Genomic DNA, 22,475 nt, shown 5'->3' on the forward strand with positions numbered 1-22,475 from the left:
GTGAGCACATCTGTGAAAGCAGAGGTGTTGCAGTTGTGTTCACACAATGTCAAAAGGACATCAGTGTGGAGAGTGTTCTGCAGCCCGTCATCAAACAGTGACAAACATTCAGTCGAATCATCAAGACGGCTCCCAGTCCTCCCAGTAGTGGAGTGACCCCAGGCCACACCGAGCGCTGCTCAGAGGAGCTGCAAAAACCCAAAAGCTCCACCGCAGACTCTACAGGCCTCAGTTAGCAGGTTGAAAGTTAAAGGTCATGGCAGGTTTGGAAAGGCTAGCAGCACAGCTTAGGTTTGCAAAGCTGCATCTGAACAAAGAACAACTGCTGGAACAGACGAGACCAAAGAGGAGACGTTTGTCCTTAATGCACAAAACCAACTCCTCAGACCAGCTGTGAGCACGGGGAGGAGTGGACCGTGAACTCCTCAGTATACCGAAGTAGAGTCAAATATGTCCCACAGCTACAGGACAAAGATCAAATCACAGCAGCAAATCTGCAACAGAACAGCTGAAAAAGGACAGATAGAAGCTGCAGCGATGGTCCAGAGTGCAGAGCTCAGAGAGCTGTGCATGAATGGATGCTGCAAATGTGAAGCCGAAGCAACGACGCTGATAAAGTCACACAGGAAGCCATCCATGCTGCACATGTATCACTGTACAGCTGCTGTGTTTGGCCTGGTGGGGTCGGTGGGCGGGTGGGTGGGGGGCATTCACTGATAATCAGGCATCTGGAAACAATGACAATCAGAGAACAGGAAGTGCTCAATCAATGGGATGGCACACGTACGATTATAGCACACATACAGAGAGAACATGGACACACACTGAAGCTCACAGAGACCACAACAGTCACACCTGCTGTTTCACACACACGGACAGCATCGTCCAATCACAGCTGCTTATAATCATAAGGAGGAGCTGTCACATGATCACAGACAAACCGACCTGCAATAAATCCTCCAGAAACCAGAGCAGCTAGTCTGATTATTCACCCAACCTCAGACACCCACTTCATTACGTCAGCGCTAATCATATCACATCCCCACAAATGATTTTTACCCTGACCCCCCACCCCCACCAATGGGCAGCTAAAATTAAATGTTTGTATTGATTTCAGGGGAAATAAGGTCTGAGGTTTAAACAGGAACAAAGTCTTTTTTCCCAGCACAGAGACGAGAGGAAACACGGTTAGTTTGAGTCATTTATCAAAACAAAGGCACAGAAATACACTGAGATATTAAAATAATACGGAGGAGATTAAAATGCAGAAGAATAAACGTGACCCTGAAAGTCTGTGAGTGCCCAGATCAGAGAGGCGTGATTTTATTATTATCATGTTTCTGTGACAATAGAAACTGTATTTGTTTCCTTTATTTCTTTTATTGTTTGGATTCTGAGAAAAAAAATTCTGGAATCTTTTTACTTTTTTACATTTGTTTATTCAGTTTGAAGATTTAATATTTATTAAACAAATCAAAATTTCAGTTTTGAACATTTTATGACAAGACTTTAATTTCTCTATTATTCTTTGCCATTAGTATCTCCAGTGGCGTGTCCAGCGGGGTGGCCGTGCCCCCCCCAGACTGGCCACCCCAGGTGCCACCCCGAAGCTAAAACAATAAAATTCAATCAAATAGCAAATCTACGATTATGTTTTCACAGTGAAGCTCAGATATCCAAGTGTAAGTGAATGCAGCACCGGCTTCGGCACTATGAGCATCATATTAGCAAAGGAAGGAGAAAGACGCACTGCAGGAAACAATTTTTCGGAGAAATGTCCCGGTAAGTAATATTAAGTTTGTTGAGTTTAGTAAACTTTAAATTACAATCCCAAGGAAAAAATAACACTTAAAGAATTATTGCAACCGTCGAATATTTCAGACAGTAGACTGCTGGGGCAGCTAACATAAGAGTTATGAGTTATAAGATATAATCTAAGTCGTAACATTGCTGTATGGAGCTGCAGATTTGGTTGCAGGTTAACATAGCTGGACTGGCCATCGGGCATACCGGTGGGCTGATGACTTTTTTTTTGTAACGGCATGAACAATGAGAGGTGGTGGATTGGCCAGATGCTGCCGATGTGTAAAAATAACTGAGTTGTTTGGTGGTGGCTATGGCGGAGCTTCCACAGAGGCCAGCAGGTGGATGAGGGAAATGGGGGGCGGAGGAGCAGAGACCTGAGGTGGCCGCCGGTCCGAGCGTCAGGTGAACTTCAGGTAAGAAGTTCTGACCTGCAGTCTGTCTGGGTCAGATATAAACCAAGTTTAGGTGGAGTTTATTTTCGTTGTGTTGACTTTTTACAGTCAGTTACAACAGCGGTCTCCAACCTTTTTTGCGCCACGGACCGGTTTATGCCCGACAATATTTTCATGGACCGGCCTTTAAGGTGTCGCGGATAAATACAACAAAATAAAACTAGTACCGGTACCGAAAAAAAGAAGATTTATTATAACACACGTGAAAAGCCCCAGGAAAACCGAGTAAACGATAAAAACGATAACAAAATAACGCTGAAAACCGATAAAAACACTGAAAACTAAACATTTCACACCTGAGCCTCAACTCTCGCGGCCCGGTACCAAACGACTCACGGACCGGTACCGGTCCGAGGCCCGGGGGTTGGGGACCGCTGAGTTACAATAACTCGTACTGTGTGAGCTAGCATGACGGAGTTCCTATACAGCTGGGTGGGTGCTGTGATGTTACTGATAGTGAACTTTATTTTATTCATAAGGTCAGTTAGTAAAGTTGCCAACCGTCCCGTAAAAAACAAAATCATCCCGCATTCAGAGAAAATATTACGCGTTTGGTGTTGAGCTGAAAAGGAGCACAGTTTGTCCCGGACTTCAGCTAGAATGGAAAAGACACAAAGCTGGAGTTACTCTGTGTTTACGCTGCACAGCTGCCTCTTCTCCTCTCATTCTCCCCCCTCCCTCTCCTGTTGCTACTTTAATCATGAAACTGATCAATGATCAGCTGATCGTCTCTCTTGTTTGTTTATCACTCACTTTGCGCCAGAAAGAGGAAACCAGCGGATGTCGCGCTAAACAACAGCAGCACGTTTAAGATTGATCAGCTGTTGTTAGAATTTATTTAATATTAATTTCTAGTATCAGCTGATGTTTGCTGGAGCAACAGCTGTAAAGCTGCTGGTCATTATGTCGGTTTGGATATGTGGTGAGAGGGAAACATGAAGATGAAACCAGGAGATGTCCTTACTGGATCATCAGAGCTGTGATGGAGAAACAGGTTTACCTTTTAGGTCACATGGATGAGTTGAAGTTATGAACTGTTTCTGAGAGACTAATAACACCAGGATCCTTTTCTAAGCAGCTGACAGCTGGTAACTGTGCAGGGGCGGGTCTAGCAAAGTTCTGCCAGGGGGGCAGGTAGGGCATTAACAGGGAGAGGGGGGCAGAAAGACATACCTTTCTTTCTTTTTGTCATTTTAAAAATCTAGCTTTTATTAAATAATTATCTGAATCTTGCGAATTATACGTGAAATGTATAGAAATCATACATATACCAAAAAGACTGTACATCACTGTCACCACAGCGTCTGTTTTCATTCAAAGGCTTTATGGCTTTAATACCTGGTGGGCCGGTCTGTAGTGAAAATGCCCAATTTTCTGTCCCAGTCCAGCCCTGCAGGTTATACTGGCAGTGTCACTGTGCCAGCTGACTGTATTTCATCATCAGCCAGTGTTGTTCTTTATCAATATTACCAAAGTTTACCATAAGGCAGCATAGAAAGTATTTACTTGCTTTCAGGTTTTATTTAAATGTTAGTCTTTTCATTTGTTTCTCCACTTTTTTCCTGTTTCAAAATCAAACACCAGTTTGTGAGAAGATTATCTTCTTTTTTTAATAGGCATTGGTTTTGCATTGGCATTGGCTAATTTGCCAATTGTATGTTAAAAATGTTCGTATTTTAATATTCAAAAATGTTTTCACCCAAAACATATGTGCACTACATGTCAGTAAAAATACTATGCAAATATTGCTGTCCTTAAATGCTGAGTAAACACTGACTGATTGTATCTCTTGTACTTTATCAACGCAGTATCTAAAAACTTTGCACTGTAGTGGTTAAAACCTCATTATAATAAGAGTTAAAAGCACATTCGGTTATTAGGTTTATAGGGTTACTGAATTATGATGAACGGTTGGTAGATTTGTTTTTAACATTATCTGCCACCCTTCTCCAAATCTGTGCCCCCACCTGGCCCCCCCAACAAAACTTTTCTAGACACACCACTGAGTATCTCGGAGCTTTTATTGTTGCTGCTTTTACAGCAATAATATTTTTGGTTGTTTATTTTTATTCTGCACTTACAGAATTAATATGTCAACAATAATGTTGAAATACTTTTTTGTTTTCGTGTACTTCATTGATCCCCTGTAGGGAAACTACTCTCTGCATTTAACCCACTCACTCAGTGAGGCAGGGAGCAGTGCTTAGGGACGGTGCCTTGCTCAGGGGTACCTCAGGGTAGCTGTTCAGTGGATTTGAACCCCTGACCTTCCGATTACGGGGCGAGCGATCTACCTACTGAGCTGAAAAGTTAAATGTAGAGCTCGATTACTGAAGTTCAGGTTCATAACCTAAACTTACATTTATTCACATTTTATAATAATAAAAAAGACATGACAGCACTGACCGAGTGCACAAAATAACAAGAAAAGTTTTTACTGAAGTTTAAATCCGTCGGGATAATTTCCCAATCACTCAAAAAAACTGTTGAGTGAAATGTGATTACTGCAAGTTTTCTGTGTGTTTAGTTCTTTAAGCACAATTTAAAATGTCAAATCTGTTCACATCAAATGTAATGGCTTGCACACGTTCAGCGTACACCAAACACATTCCTGAATGATTCATTATGTGAATCAATAAACTTTGGATTTTATATATTTCAGTTGCATTTTACTCAGAATTATTGCTTCAGGTTTATTGAGAGTGAAGAACAATTGGAGAAGTCGCCTCCTGCTGGCCATTGGACAGAATACAGGTTTCATGCACTTCAGAACCCGCAGACGCTACATCCATCTTTTATATACAGTACGCTGTTTCTTCCTGTGACGCTGGACGTTTTCCTCACACGACAGAACACCCGCGGATGACGCTGACTGTGACCTGATGCTAAACTAATAAAATGTGTTCGTTTAAAGCAGCTTCAGCCCCGGCTCAGCAGCCAGCACGGCCGTCTGCAGCTCACGTTTGCTGTCTGTGTTTTCCATGATAGTGAGCCATGGCTTAGACGAAGCCTCTGCATTTACAGTACAACTTAAACTTTGGGACAGATGGCCTGACGTTCTGTTTAAGCTCAGAGGGTTTCCCGCCAGCATACTGTAAGCCCGGCGACCCAGGGGGCAACTTAGGCACGCCTAAGTTGCCCCCTGTCGGGGCTCAGCACCCGAGGAATATTAGACATAAACAACAGCACTTAAATAAGATATTCATCGTTTTGACCTGCTGCACACCTGTGCAGGATGCACCCTGCATATGAGAGCCTCAGGCTGTTGGTGATGGAGAGCATGCAGCAGCTGCTGAGATCGAGGCTGTAACGCTGATCTAATATCAGACTGCAGTTATGTGGTTTCAATAAATGTGTTTTGATGTGCTTAATAAAACCAATCAATCAATTAAACAGGAGATATGAGCGTGCTGTCAAACTGCAATAATGGACACACAAGTGTGTGTGTGTGTGTGTGTGTGTGTGCTGTACTGTAAAACACACAGAAACTTGCAGATGTTCTCTACCCCAGCCCTCAGGAAAACACACAAAATTGCTCATTTATGTGCAACATTTACACACACACACACACGCAGACACACACACACACGCAGACACACACGCAGACACACACACAGACACACACAGACACACACACACACAGACACACACACAGACACACACACAGACACACACACGCAGACACACACACACGCAGACACACACACAGACACACACACACACGCAGACACACACACACTCACACACACACGCAGACACACACACAGACACACACACACACACGCAGACACACACACAGACACACACAGACACACACACACACAGACACACACACACAGACACACACAGACACACACACACGCAGACACACACGCAGACACACACACACAGACACACACACAGACACACACACACAGACACGCAGACACACACGCAGACACACACACAGACACACAGACACACACACAGACACACACACGCAGACACACACACACGCAGACACACACATACACACACACACACACACACACACAGACACACACACAGACACACACACAGACACACACACGCAGACACACACACACGCAGACACACACACAGACACACACACACACGCAGACACACACACACTCACACACACACACAGACACACACACACACGCAGACACACACACACGCAGACACACACACAGACACACACACACACGCAGACACACACACAGACACACACACAGACACACACACGCAGACACACACACACGCAGACACACACATACACACACACACACACACACACAGACACACAGACACACACACAGACACACACACGCAGACACACACACACGCAGACACACACACACACACACACACACAGACACACACACAGACATGCAGTCAAGCAGACAAACGTGCATGAAGTCACATTTTTTTACTACAGCGTCTCAGATTCTACAAAAACGCACACAGACGTGGGCGTGATGACACACAGCATGTCTTATCCAAACTGCAGGCCGGGACACAGCAGATGAGTCCTGGGGGCAGAAACAGTGAACCACACGGCTAAAAATAAACACAAATACACATAATACAGCTAAAGTGAGCACGGCGCTCACGGTCGCAGGGTTGACAGTCATCCGCTCGTTAAATCCTGTCTTCTTAACTGTTTATGGGGCCAGGTTCTTTTTTCATGTCCTCAAAACTAACTGGGAACCAGTTTGAAACACTTAGTTCTCCCAGGTGTTAGAATAAAGCGACACCCATGTAAACTAAAATTTACAACGACTGCCAAGTTAGGAGGAAGTTAACTACAGACGATCCAACTGGAGGATTCCTAAAAAACAAAAACCTTCAGCTCTGCTGGAAGAAAAGAAAACGAAATCTCAGCCATGTTTGGAGGAGAATGGTAAATGGTAAATGGCCTGTATTTATATAGCGCTTTTCTAGTCCCTAAGGACCCCAAAGCCCTTTACATATTCACACACACATTCAAACACTGGTGATGGCAGCTACATTGTAGCCACAGCCACCCTGGGGCGCACTGACAGAGGCGAGGCTGCCGGACACTGGCGCCACCGGGCCCTCTGACCGCCACCAGTAGACAACGGGTGAAGTGTCTTGCCCATGGACACAACGACCGAGACTGTCTAAGCTGGGGCTCGAACCGGCAACCTTCCGATTACAAGGCGAACTCCCAACTCTTGAGCCACGATCGAAAGACAAGTATCAGACGCCAAAAACAGACCAAACTTCAGCTGAGAGAATGTGACCAACGAGATGATCGGCGTTCGGTGAGGCCGTGAGCTTTAAAAAGCTGAGCTTTAAGACGAGCTGACTGTGAACAGAGCCGGAAAGGCCCAACGAGTTTTTACGGTCTCTTATTTAAAGAGTTAAAAGCACGAGAACCTCGTCCGGTGTAGGAGACGCTCAGATATCAACACTTGTTTACTATGAATACAGTTGCATTTCAATTTTGGAACAGTCGTGTTAAAGGCAGCTGCGGAGGAGAGCGCGCACAGAGCTTTTTAACACAATCCTGGAGGGCGAGGGGACGATGAAGAGAAGTGTGCTGGTGATGAAGCTGATGAGCCGCGCCGTGAAGCTGAGCGAGCAGCAGTGTGGCTCCATGCTGATCACGGTCCGTTACAAGCATCAGAAAGGAGGGTTTCTATTATTCGCTCACGATTTGTCGGCACGCGTCACAGTCGTTAGTCGGTGAAGTCACGGTGGCTACATCCACCGTCCACGACGGACGCAGGTGACTAAGCATGCACGGTAGAAAAATGAATGAATAATAAAAGTAATAATAAAATCAGGCAAAGTCAAATAGAGAAGAAAAACATCTTTGCACTTGAGCTGCTTCCTGATGTGCCAGCTGTGCTTTTGATGCTTCTGCACCTCCGTCACAGGGCAGGGATGGATGGAGGCACTTCTCTCTGCTGCGGGGAGACATCGTGGAGGTCGGAGGAGTCGCAGGGACTTTGTTTCCAGAGGTAAGGGTTCTGCTGAGTTTGCACATTTTTTCTTTTTTGCTCCGCCTTCCACTCGATGGTCATGCTGATGTTGTAAAAACGACTCGGTGAAAGATCGGGGAGATTTGTGGTTTGGGTTAAAACGACCCGTTAACGGCAACAAGCCTGTTCGTTCACACGTGACGGGAGTGATCGCTGTCACCTTTGACATCGAGCACAGAGCCACAGCACACACGGCTCTGCAGACACCCATCAGCCACGCCGGCACCTTTGAGGAAGCGGTACAGACTGAGGCCTCGGCGATCAGCCTGGCTGGACTGCTACAGCGGTTCCAAGTGTAGGTGTCTAAAACCAGATGCTGACTGGTGTGCACACGAAGCTGCGTCTCCGTAGATGCCAGAGGGACGAGGCGTTGTTGCTGCTGCGTTACATTTCAGCCACGTTGAAAAGCTTTGATCAAACTTGTCTTGAACTTTAAGAGCTCGCTGTTACCATTTGTGCAGTGATAAACATTCAAATGTGTGAACTCAACATTTTAAACACATAATACGCCCTAATGCTCACACACACACACACACACACACACACACACACACACACACACACACACACACACACACACACACACAGACTTATGGCTCGCTGCCAGCGTCCAACTGTACAGCCGTTAATGATCAGTGAAGTGATGACCACCAACGGACTGGTAATGAACCGAGCCAGACAATGAAAGAAGCGTCTGCACGCCCCGCCACAGTGCACGCACACACACACACACACACACACACACACACACATTTACACTACATTGTAATGGAACAAGATGGCCGATGCTTCAACACAGAGGTCACTGGGTGTGATGGGGGAAAAGCGAGGAGCTGTCTTCCCTGGACCCTGTATGTATGTATGTATGTATGTATGTATGTATGTATGTATATATATGTATATATTGTACTATTCTTAGTTAGCGTATTGTCTGTCTTGTCTTAATGTTGGTTTAAAATGGAGCACTGTAACAAAAATAATTTCCCCCAGGGATCAATAAAGTATTCTGATTCTGATTCTGATTCAGTCTGCAAAAGTTTTCCAAACAGATCAACTGCAACCGAAAACGGTTTGCGGACACAAAATGGCGGCGCTGGCCGGGAGTGCTTTGGTGCCACTGTAGAGCTGCAGGAGGGAGGCGACGCTCGAGCCTCCTGGTTTTTGCTGTAAAAAGAACATTTTTCCTCCTCCGGTCCTTCTGCCGTCGAGCCCGAGCCGATCCAGCTTTTGTGAGGTGCGTTCAGGGTCGTGGTCGTCTTGTTAAAAGAAGTCGTTTCCACTCACAGTCTTCGTTTTAGCCTCTCACGGTGGAGTAACTCTGTGTGATCCTCTCAAAGGGAATTAACATCACGGCTGTTTGGGCTTTCTTGATGCAATAAAATATAAAAACCTACAGAAAACGTGCGAGCCGCCGTCGCAGTTTCACGACGCTGAAAAATCCTGAAAGTGGAGATAAAATCGTCCCGTTTGAGTCGAGATTACGTTCCTCTTCTCACTTTATTCAACGTTTTCCTACAATTACACGGAATTTACTCGACTGCAGAGCAGCGTCCTGGTGATCGTCGGTGTCCAAAACGTCTCGAAATAACGTACATCAACCTAGTTTTAATTAAAGAACAGCATGAATGTAAAACTCTGAGAGCTCCAGGTTGAATCCATCGTTTTAAATGTCGCACTTTGAATTTACCGTCAAGAGTGCAGCGATTTCATATTTCTGCTTTTAAACCGTTACGGCTTCGATTCCAAACCAAGTCAGGACATCAGAGTGTTTGTGTGTGAATACTTCAAAGATGGAAAAGAAATACGGAAAGTGTAAGAAATTTAAAATTAGGAATTTTTATTCCGTTACTGAGTTAATTAACTTTAATGTCAGAGCGTTGGATTTTATTTTAGCAGAACAAGGTAAAGACACTAAAAAAAAGTTGAAATAAAAATTTATAGAACAGGATATTAAATAAATGTATTATTTAATATGTATATATATGTATATATTTGTGTGTTTTAATGAAGCGTTTCATCTCTGGAGGTAAAATAGAAAAAACACAAAATATGTAAAATATTTCCAGGTCACGTGAGTTTTAAAAACAATCCAGACGAGTTATTAAGAAATCATTATAGAGTAAAAAAAACTTCTCTGGTAATAATAATTAAAAATATACAGTTACACCTCATTTAAATAAAATCAGCACTTCTGGAGTTTTTATGCAGCTCAGTGTGTTTTAATGTTGATAAAAAAGTTGGATAAAGAAATGATATAATGTATGTATTTTACACAGCATATATTTGTTACCTGTAATAGAAGCAGACGATCGTTGTTTTATTGAGGTTTCATTATCAAAGAACTCTTTCTGGATGCTTCTTTACTTTTGTGTGAGAAAAATGAGATTTTTCAATCACTTTGATTCTTACATGCATTATTACAGCCTTTCGTTTATTACTGCAGTAATACTTCACTTGGTTTGTGCAGGATTAAAGGAAAAATAATAACCTGCAGCAGGTTTATGATGCATAGATGTGGCCGAACGTTGATCAGACATCGGTGAATAAATCAGTGCTCCTTTATGTTTGCGATATTTAAGTGTAAATGATGGACAATAAGTGCAATAGTGAAATTAACTTTCCTAAATTTAGTGAAAACGTGGTGCGGCTATTCGATGTTTTGGTAATAACTGTTAATAAGCAGGATTTGTGTGGTTGTGTTCACAGTGTCGTGTTCACAGTGTCGTGTTCACAGTGTCGTGTCCACACACAGACGACAGACGAGCCGCCGTTAAAAAGAGGAACTTCCTGTTGGGAGCTGAAGCCTCACGTTTAGCGCGACGTCTCATCGTGTTTTTGACCCCGTGTTGTTGTATAAACTCGTGTCAGGTTATGTCAACATTAAAGTACTGTTCAGAGCACCTGCCAATCACAGGGTGTGGGCGGGCACAGTGACATCATCACATGTAGCCTAGGATGTGCCCCGCCCCTCGCCCAGTATGAGCTGGGAGACGCACTGCGACCCTCTGCCGGGTGACACTGGTACCACCGTGAAGAGTTTTGCTTCTGATTACAGCAACTTTATTTATTTAGTTGTTTCTGATATGAAATGAATAAAATGTTCAGGTTTCACTCACGCTGTGCAGTTTCGTGTCGGGCAGAAGAAATCCAGATTACGTCAGGAGCTCTGCTCGACGTCTACGTGGTTCTCAAACGCTTGCTGGTCGACAGGGGCAAGAAAGATTTCAAATTTTAAATCTATCCACTGCTTTAATCAATCATAAACAAAGGTAAATATAACAGCTGTGAGGCTACAGATGACCAAAACTACAAATACAGAAACTTTAAAAATAATGTTAATGTGGGCAAAATTACACAAAATTCAAAGATTTTGAACTCTAATATAAATTAATTATATATAAACAATTCTAACATTTAACACAGTAACAATTTTCAGCTGGTTTATATTAGAATATAACAGGTGTGACGCTGAATTAAAAGCAGAAATGCAAATAAAATTAATTTATAGATATAAAATAAAATAACACAAAGGTAACTACAGACGCAAATGTCAGAAATCCATTTGTCACATTTTATATCTGAACACCCACACTTTTTTAATATATTTATATTATTACTATATATTTGCTGAGGTGTACAGTGATCAGGTGTGTCCCTTTTGGGAAACTACTTTCATCCCGTCTCTCCGGATCTACATTGTGGGAAACTTTCCTAGGGATCAACCAGCTCCAGAAAGTTAAGACTTGTGAGTGTGAACGGGAAGTGTTTATCTGAACTCTGGATACATCCATACTGAAACTCCGAGGTAATACGGAGCTGAAGTGAGAGCTAACATAGTAAAGTGCTGGTTTAGGGGAAAGTGGAAACAGGATATGACAGAGTACAAACACCGTCACCGTCTGTGACCTGCACGGTTTATCTGTGAGCCAGGTCCTAATCTGCTTTGGTTTTAGAAAATGAGAAAAACTGGAATAATTAAGTTTTCCCGTGAAAATATCTCAGATGAAACTGGATCCAGAGATCATTCTGGTTTCACAGGCTTACTTAAGTCTCACAATGCTCTGAATGCTTTACATGAACTTCGCTTCGGCCACGTCGGCCCTCCCACTAACAACACGTGCACGAACACGGTCCTGTCCTTCAGTGCTGTTCTCCGTTTTGTATAGATACAAGTTTGAGGGAACCGTTTCATATTTGCGTGATCTATTGTCTCATCATTCAATCACCCAGGTAGGAAACGCTAATCTATCCCCAAATATTGGGAATTCCTTTGTTCACAAACATAAAAGTGTATGCTCTGCTATTACATTTTAAAAAATACTAAAAGAAAGAATTTATTTTATTGTAAAGTGTAATTTTGGACAGATGGATCAACAAACGCAGCTCTATCAGCTTTTTTTTAAAACCCACCACACTTCACTCACAAAATATTCAAGGTTAACAAATGCTGATTTTTTTTCAAAACATCATGTTCTTCCTCATCTCATTTATTTCTTATTTAATAATTTATTAATTAATCTAAGTCTTGAATGACCCACGCTGCCCTCTGGATGCAGAGAACAAGCGTTGCTGGAACCTGGAGCACAGAAGCTGCCGTCTGGTTGTATTTCAGACTTCGCGTTCTTGTGTTTGCAGAGAAGAGCTCAGAGCTGGTTTCCACTCTGCTGCACATCCACAATGGGAGCTGCCCAGTACGAACACACACTGTGCTTTTAATAATTACCGTCCACTTCCATGCATGATATTATTGTATGTATTACTGTAGGGTCTACCTTCAAAATATAAAGAGCCTCAATATTTAAAAAAACTGAATTGAATATTATGATCTTACAGCTGACATCTCTAATTATAGTTTAATAAGAGGTATTTTGTGAATAAATAAAACCTATAATTTATTTATACTGTATAAATATTAAAAGTACTTCTACAATAAAACAAAAAAATTAATAGTTTCAAACAATTTAAATGAAAAACATTTTTACGTGTATTTATTTCTTAAACTTAAAACATGATAAAGTTGTTTCAGTTTATATTCCTGAGAGTTTTCATTACAAGCAGTAAAAAAAATGCAAATCTGAAACCTGCTAAAATAAATAGATAAATCCCCACAAACACTTTCTTATATGACAATGCTGACGGATGCCAATAGGCACCAGTATGGCCCCCAAACTTTATGAACTGGTCTGAGTCTGGATGTACCGTGTACGGTACTCTACACCAGCCTTTAACATTTGGTTCTTTCTCACTAGCCTGCTGCATTAAGACGTTCTTTCGAGTACTGATACACAAAATGTGCACTGTATGCACTCACTGTGAGCGTACTTTAAAACTGTGTTGCTCCGTTACTGATTGCCATCATTGACTGTGACACAGAGGCTGTGTTCACATGTACGGGAGGATTTTTCCTCAGCACAGTAAACTCAAATGTCAAAGAACATGAAGAAGAATTTCCCTTAAAATCTGAGATTATTGTACAAAATCTGTCACGTAATAGGACAGAGGGAGACGTTAAACCTTTCTGTATTTGTAACATGTGGTAGTGCAACAAAACGCACACACACACACACAAACCTACCTTAACATGAATGATTCTAATGTTTTTGGCCACTTCACAACATTTAAGATTAAAACAGGTCGGTGCAAGTAACATATAATATAGCATAAATATATGTGATCAAAGTTTAGTTTAAAATATTTGTAAGTATTTAAATTATTTTTATTCGTTTACATTTACAATAATTCATTTTGATAACGTACAAACGTTTTGCTTTGAATTGTTCTGAACTATACAGTAAGGAACCGTTCAAAAGTAAAAATAGTTGATTACAAGTCTGGAACTTTGTTAATGTAGAAAAGTGTTCAAGTACTTTCAGCAAAGTATTTGTACTTTGTATGTACGTAGTAATTATGCAGCAGAACAAACACAGTTTAAAACTGTCAGTCACGTATGGAGTAAAACGTCTGGTTTTTATATCAATCGTTTGCACTTTTCCAACTAAGTTGTTAAAATAAAGTTCAGCTGTTATGGGTATTACAGATGAAGTAAAATTAAAATGTAATTATACGACAATTATTATTAATTATTATTATTATTTAGGAATTAACGGGATGGACAAAATAACAGAAACAGCTCGATACAAGAACAATAACCTCATAAAACTTTCTACATTCCCCTTTTCACTGCTAAATTTCACCAAAAACAAACAATGTTAACCAAATGTTGGATTTCTTTGCAACCCGACTCTGAGGTATTTTTGACAGTTCAACATCTTCTCTGTCTTCTTCTTCTTTCTTAAACTTTCTCTCAACTTTCAAACGGTTTCTTACCACGACCACAAAGTTGATTATTTTTATGTCTTGTACATCAAGTTTAAAATATTAGCATAGTGTGTTGGTGTCACAAAAGGTCATACAACCCCTTTGTATGACACTATCAGGAACACTGACCATATAACTGTAATAAAGGTGTAATGTATCACAGAATAGTGTGCCTAATAAACTGGCAGCTGAATGCTTTTCACAGATGCTTGCAGTGTGTTTGTTTGAGTCACAGCTGAACTGTTTGCACAGAGTTTGGTGTGTTTGAATAAATGAAGGAGACGTTTTATTTTTCATGCCCGCTCCTACAAAACAGAAACGTGTAGATTAATCCTGACCTTACAGATGTAATCGAGGATGTAAACAACATCCAATTGCTCCTTGGGGTCACTGAACGCAGCCGAGGTCGGCCCCTGAAAACGAGATTTAAACCTACACGAGCGATTGTGTGTTTGGGAGTAAAGGGATCGCTGATTTTAAAAATACAATAACTGTTGTTAGTCTTTCACCTCCAGAATCGGACTGAAATAATAACATGCAACAATATTTAGAGACTGCAGAGCTCCTGTAATCTCATTACAGTGAAGTCTGAAAAGCAAACCTGCACTCACGTGTGTTTTGTCTGTTGCTGAACGACCTCAGCTCGGTTTTAATCCCATGAAACTTCCTGTTATTTCCATTTTATGATCCAGATTTAAGGTCAGATCTCCTTATCCAACACCTCATACAACAACAACAACCAGCACATGGCTCTTCTGCTTTCATTTCCCTTCCACCTCCACGTTTTAGACTCCCCCAAACACACCGGCACAAACAACCTCAGACCATCGGGTGGTCCAGGAGGGAGTCTACTGCCCCCTCATGGACCCCAACTGAACAGTTCCACAGCAGCTCGTTCACACATGGACCAGTATGCTGACATATTTGGTCCTGTGCTATTTACTCTGTATGTTAGCAACCTGAATTAAAGCGAACGACCTGCTACAACTTCACAGATGTACGCTGATGATGCCATCAACTATCCACACGCTAAACCAAACAGGAGACTGCAGAAGAACTCTGAGTTATACTGGTCCACATATCCGATCCATGTTTGCATCCCAGTGTCAGTAACACTCTGGAAAGGGATCCAGATGTGTTTCAGTAACAGGAAAACGACGATCAGTATCAGAAAATATGAATGTAACAAACTTAAAACACAGCGAAGAGACTTAAAAGTAGTTTGCCTAACTTCAGACGTCTCCTCCTGAGAATGGAGGGAAAGTGTTTTTTGTGATTTCCTTCCTTTTTGGAGCTAAAAGAGGTCACTCAAACACACCAGATATCCAGAAAGCCCAGGATGTGTCCTCGACAACGGGGCAGCTCAAAAGATAGACCAAAAACAAATGTGCATTAAAGAGGACATTAATTAATAAGTTGGTTCCCATAAGGATACTGTAGGCTCTTTAGTTTACATTATAAACCACTTTGATGTGACTGCTGTTGTGTTTTGGCTCTATATAAATTTAAGTGAATTAAATTGAATATTAGGAAGAGTTTGTGTTCTTTAAGTTTGACGGGATACGTGGTTATGTGTTTGTTTTATCATCCACATGCTTCTGCTCTTGTCTGTGAATAGATTTCTAGATGTAGCGTCTACAGATAGGCTGCAGATAACAAAGAGTATGTTCAGATAAATTACACAGACTTTGAAACTCTCCTGCCTGCAAAGCAGCTCCGTCCAAACCATCAAACCTGTAGCATCTGCTTTAACATAGAACAGCACAAACCTGTCCCGCTGTCTCGTCTTATGTGGGACTGCATTGAGGTTTTAGTCTTTTTTCCTACATTCTGGTGGTGTCCAGTATTTCCAAGTCAACGCTTCTTTAACTTCAACACCGCAGCAGCAGTCGGCCTCCTTCGGACACGCTCAACCACGAATCATGTGCCTCAGTGGCGATCTGGAGCAGTGATGGAGCACCGATAAAGAATGAAATACTATAGATAAGTGAAGCCGGCGGGAAGTTATTTTTGCTATATTATTCAGTTATGCAGAGTTTACTGTGCCAAACAGCTTCATGGATTTAAGGGAATAAATGAGTGTAGCAATGCATGTTTATATTATTCACATAGAGACTGAGCTGGGGTAAAATACAGTATATTTGTCTGTCACATGCTGAATACCAGACCTGTATCCTGCACACGAGTCACCTGCCACACTGTGGGCAGGGTGAACGGGTCGGGGGGGGGGGTCTCAGATCCAGGATTAGATCCAGTCTGGCTTAGAGTAGACCTCAGATCCATCACAACTGTTTCCATATCCCAATGCATTATTCAGGCTTTCCTATCCTATCTTTAATTCCTCTGGGTGCATATCCGTGTTCAGCAGTGTATGCTTTAATGTTCTGTTAATCAATAATTCATTAAGTTTGTCTATATTAACAGCTCGTGTGGTCATGTCTTTGTTTCTCTTTTGTTTAAGTGTAAGAAAATGTGTTATAGAAATCACATTTTCATTTCAAGTCACTCCTATTTTTTCTCTTTAATGAAGAATACATCAGTTATTGCTCGTGTTTTGTAAATAAAATACAAGTTCTATTATTTTTTGCTCTTTTTAATAAAGACGTGCATGCTTACACTGTGAAAGAGTAAAATTACCATTCTTGGTAAAATTTGTTCTGCACGTTCTTTAAATCCTTTGTTGAAATCGTTATCATCAGTAGGTTCTGTTTTTGGTAGCGTTCGTGTGCATTCGTGTCCCTCTGTCAACACCACAGCTCATTTTCAAGTTTTGACTTTATGCTGATAAAACTCAGTGGGGGTGTGGAGTGGGGTCGTGTCTACGATCCATAAAAAAATGTAGCTTACATCCATTTAGCTCTTTAAGGTCAACTTAATGAATTATTGGTGGAAAATTGACAAAAAGCCTTAAAATTTAGGAACTACGACTCTTAAATGTTTGGTGCTTCTAAATGTATTAATGTGCTTTTATTTGATCTTAGATTTTTAGAATATTTGTTCATATTTAAATATCCAGTAACATTGACTTTATTGGTAATCAAAAGATAAATATTACATCTAATTCGCACAGTTATTCAGGTGAAATGTGTTGTGAATATCACAGAAAACTAGCTCTCCGTTTCTACTTCCAGTTTAAGCTCTCGGTTGAGTTTGTATGAGCCGTACGTCATAAACTGCTGCAAATATTTTTAGAATCACTAACCAATGACAACAGCGTCAAGTCACGTGAGTTTGAAAAGCTGCGTTCATGAAAAAAGCCTAAACAGAGCAGGACTGAAACCCTCGTGATGCCGTCCACGTTAGTTCGAGGTCCAGGCTCCTCTTTTTCCTAATGCCACATCTAAAAAATTCAATATACTTTCAGTTATTTATCAATTTGATGCAACACATTTTAAGACCACAGTTTTGTGTTGGAGTAAGCCCAAAGCTCTGGCTCGCTTAAGCGATCAAACCCCAGCAACACTTTTGACGCAGCTTCAACACTGTTTACACGTTTATAACACGTTTATAAGCTGAGAAAAGTCCATTGTGGTGTGAAATCGATCATACTTGTAATGCTGAGATATGCTTTAACATGCAATAGTGGGACAGTTCCTTACACTGCAGGATGCAAACACAAACATTTAATTAAATTCAGTTTCATTCACACAGCACCAAATCACAACATGTCACAGCTGTCAATTCATCTGTCATCATGAGAAACACGAGTCCAGTGTGACCTCATGTGGGCAAGATTAATAAAATGACTTAAAACATAATTTTGCATTAGTGTAAAAAGTTCACTCTAAAAATCCAACTTTACTTATAGAGCAAAAATAACACCAGTGACCAAAGTGCTCTCCAGTAAAAAACAGATAAATCTCATACATTAAACGACAAAGAAAATTAAACAATATAAACAAAATGAACAAAATAAAGAAGAATAAAAACCCTGACTGCACGCTAACTCTGGTCCTACTCCTAAAATGGAAAAAGGTGTTTTTAAAAGGGAGTGTTGGGCGGCCGCGTCTGGATCCGTGGCTCTCACAGTGAAGACCATCCCGATGAACTAATGAACTCGACGGCTAAATACACAAGATGACACGGTGCCAGGTTTGTGTTACTGCGCTGAGTTTTTGTGATATAATTGAGTTTTGAGCCTGTTTGAGGTTTTAACTCCTGTTGTTGGCCTCCTCAGAGCTCCCACTGTTTGGATCCCCTGATTTGTTTCTGCAGGTTTGGTTTCTTTGTCAATTTTTAAGCTTTTTAATCATTCATAATTGGGGTTGCTCTAAGTTACTTTCACTTCCTTGTCCCTCACATTTAAATCTACGACACCATGAAAAGAGTTTACGATGCCATCCTGCTGACCTTCGTTTGACTCGAAGTCGACGTGTTTAAAATCGCGGCCTCGCATTGTTTTTGATTTTTAAAGGATGAGGGAGAAACACACAGACAGGGCCTGAAAAGATGTGACTGCACAAAATTAACATAAAACAATTAGATTTAAAAATGATGCGGGGGTTGGAAAATTGTTGCATTTGAAAGGTGTTTCATTTTGGGGGGGGCTGTATGGTTGGCAGTATGAGTTATTTATAATATGATAAGAGCGTTATGCATTATTCTGTGAAACGTTAGTTATGCATGGTTTTTCTATCTAATTGTGGTGTTCAAAAACAAATTACACTCATCTGGTGGCTGAGAACTGAAAAGAAAAGTGTAATACAAGTAAATAAACCACTTTGCCAGCAAACCAACAAACCACACAAACTCAGCAGCTCTGTAGGGGCTGTAATGGCGGCAGTTTCATCAAACACCTGGACGTGAGCTTAGATTCACAGGCAAAGCCAACAAACAGGCCGATGAGCCGGGAAAGCTGGTGTCCGCTCACTCAGGACTCACCAACGACATATTTCACAATACATTAAATCTGCCGTCCCCAGCCTCTTTTGCGCCACGGACCAGTTTATGTCCGACAATATTTTCACGGACTGACCTTTAAGGTGTCGCGGATAAATGCTACAAATAAAACCAGGACCGGTACCAAAAAAATATTTATTAATAACACACAGGAAAGAAAAAAACAGGGAAACAGAGTTAACGATAAAAACAATAAAAAAACAACAACGATAAAAACCCTGAAAACCATAAATTTCACACCTGAGCTTCAATTCTCGCGGCCCAGTACCAAACGACTCGGGCACCAGTACTGGTCCATGGCCCGGGGGTTGGGGACCGCTGCATTAAATAACCAGCTGCTAGCTTCCTGCTCTCTTAGCACAGGCCTTTAGGCCGTCATCATGTGACCTGATGCTGACGCTCGGCTCAGGTAAAGAATATGACTCCATTTGTGAGCCAATATATCGGCTATTTAAAATACCACAAATAATTGATACAACAGATTTAATCACAGTCCAGTTATTAGTAGCTGGAAGTGCTGCCAGAACCCGCTTGAGCACCACTGAAACGAGCATTTCAGCAGTTGAACGCTAACGTTTAATTTATTAAAACTGGTGGAAAGAAAAACAAGATGTAAGCCCCGGCTAATCCTGCAGTCACACGAGGGAGAAACAGGGGTGCTTTAGTGACGAAGACCAACCACTAACTATAGGACTTTAACCAGAATACAACCAGTTGGCATCCAGCTTAGTCAAGTCCCCTACTGCAAAGACACGTCATAGATGATCCGAGTTAATCGATGCAGACCAGCTTAGATTGTTTACAACCTGCATTTATAAATCAGACTGTAATTATTTGACAGTGATTGTTGGACTGTTTGCAGATCGGTTGCTTTTCTACCATTTTCTACCAATCAGTCTGTGACAGCAAAAACACTGAATGCAACCACTGATTGTTGGTCATCACGGGGAGGTTACTGTGCTCTGGTGTGAGTAAACCCTAAGTTTCAGTGGTGATAATTATGAGCTGGTGTTTGGAGCCATATTACAAATTGTAAAACAGACAGAAATGTTGGTTAAACAAAGTTCTGCTTAAAAAGCCTTCAGCTGGACTTTTAGATGTTGACTTCATCAGTCAAAAGTAGCTTACCTGAAAAACACGCTGCTGTTTTGCTCTTAGTGTCAATAAAGTGGTGTTTGGGATTATAATTTACAAAACAAACTCATCTTATATTCATTAAACATGATCAGGGAAGTGTTTATAGAGTCCATAGATAAATTTTGTCATAGACAATCGTGTTTTTGCAGCCAGAGAAGTCGCCCCCTGCTGGATACTGGAAAAAATGCATTTGCTTTGTTGACAAAAAAACCAATTGTAACTTTTTATTTGAATTTTTCTTTTTAATCTCCTTCAATCTGTTTTCAGCTTTCCATCTGAACCAAATTGCACAGTTAATCCACTGTATATAAAGGATGGCCTGAACCACTGTGACATCACCCATCGAGGTGTCCAGTTTGGTTTGTCCTCCTTAGATTGTTGCTGGTGTTTACAGAAATAACCTGAGCTCTCTAGCTTCTCCTTAGCTGAGGACTGGCTGTCTCTGCTTGCAGTTTGTTGCTAGCACACTGATTCATATTGGCAGAATATCGCCTCCATTACAGGTTTCCAGTTATTTAAATCCACACCTTCCAACCAATCAGAATTCAGAATTTTTAGCAGCATAACAGCACCGAAGACACCAGCCAGACTGAGCTGAGAGTCAACAGCTGCTGTCTCAGTATGAAAACACGAGTCTTACCTTAAACCTCTCCGTCACCTGAAGTCGCGCTCAGTGGATGTCCAGCCAGCCAATCAGAGCCACCGCGGTGCCGCTCGTTCAGAGCCGATGAACCGAGCCAAACGCCCTCCAAATCTGCTGCTGCTGTTGTGCAGTGCTGGACTGAAGACCCATAGCGACGCAGGTCCAGACAGAGACGCCCTCCCGTGCCTCTCCCAGCAGCCTTCAGGAGTGTGTGGCTGAAATACAAAAGAAGAAAGAGGCCGAGGGATGAGTGAGCGCTTCGGCGTGCAGAGGAATGTCTTAATGACTGTCTGTCTGTGTATCTAACCTCATGTCCGTCGTCCCGCTGCTCTTTTATGCTCCAAACCGAGAGTGTGACCTCAGTGCGTGTGAATTAGAGCTTAAACAGACATGAATGAGGAAATGTGAGGCACACAGTGCCTGAGAGAGTCTGAGTATCGTCAACAGTCAACAGAAAACCTGCAAGAGGTGAAAACATGACATTTAATTTCATGCAAGCAGAGAAACACGATTAAATACACTCGACTGACTTACAGCATCACATCTGCATTGTACTGTCATTTTACACTGTGCTGCTACACAGCGCACATACATGTGACACACACTGGAAAATATACTGAAATATTCAAAGACTGACAGTGAAAAATGTGTTTTTAAATGTATTGAAATGCACTCACATTAAATAAAATTAGCTACTTGTTAGTTTTTACTTTCAGTATATTAGCTAGCAAAGCAAAGCAGGTGCATGTGGTTCTCATTAGATGAGGTGAATACTATTGTTTTACTTTGCTCTTTATTTCGTGCTCGAGGGCGTAAAAATCCTGCACTGATGTGTTGATTGCAGTGTCACATTTACCCATTAACACTTCAGGGGAGGATTTTTTTTTCACCTGTTGAGAGAAAGAAATAATGTGCAAGCTAAAATAAGAAATGAGGAAATGCAAAAAGGCTGAGTAGAAAATGTTGTTTTACTCAAATCAAATCTGCATTTTAGCATTTATGTCACTGAACTGATACGAGATAGTGTGCCATCTTAGGACAACCTTACGGTGGCCCTGAGAGGCCAAACGGACTGCAACTAAAGAAAACACCAGCAATAAGAAAAACGCTGCAAAAGCACACAAAACACAACGGAAATAGGAAAAAACACAAGGGAAGTGTTTCTGGGGAGACAATAACCCAAAAAATGCTGAGAACTGAGAGACACTT

General features: G+C 41.5%; 1 long non-coding RNA gene across 1 annotated transcript; it reads right to left on the reverse strand.

The window, feature by feature from the left end:
• Positions 1–675: 675 nt before the first annotated feature.
• On the reverse strand, positions 676–21,719 carry LOC146695017 (uncharacterized). Its single transcript, XR_014923448.1, has 3 exons — positions 21,574–21,719; positions 21,264–21,481; positions 676–728 (listed from the first exon to the last, which is right to left on the reverse strand). It is a non-coding gene; the product is annotated as an uncharacterized LOC146695017 (long non-coding RNA).
• Between the last annotated feature and the right edge of the window lie 756 nt (positions 21,720–22,475).

Source organism: Copadichromis virginalis, linkage group LG13 (assembly GCF_057382275.1).
Source record: "Copadichromis virginalis isolate Kocher_CV1m ecotype Utaka linkage group LG13, C_Virginalis_male_GT1.1, whole genome shotgun sequence".
NCBI classification, from domain to species: Eukaryota; Metazoa; Chordata; class Actinopteri; order Cichliformes; family Cichlidae; genus Copadichromis; species Copadichromis virginalis.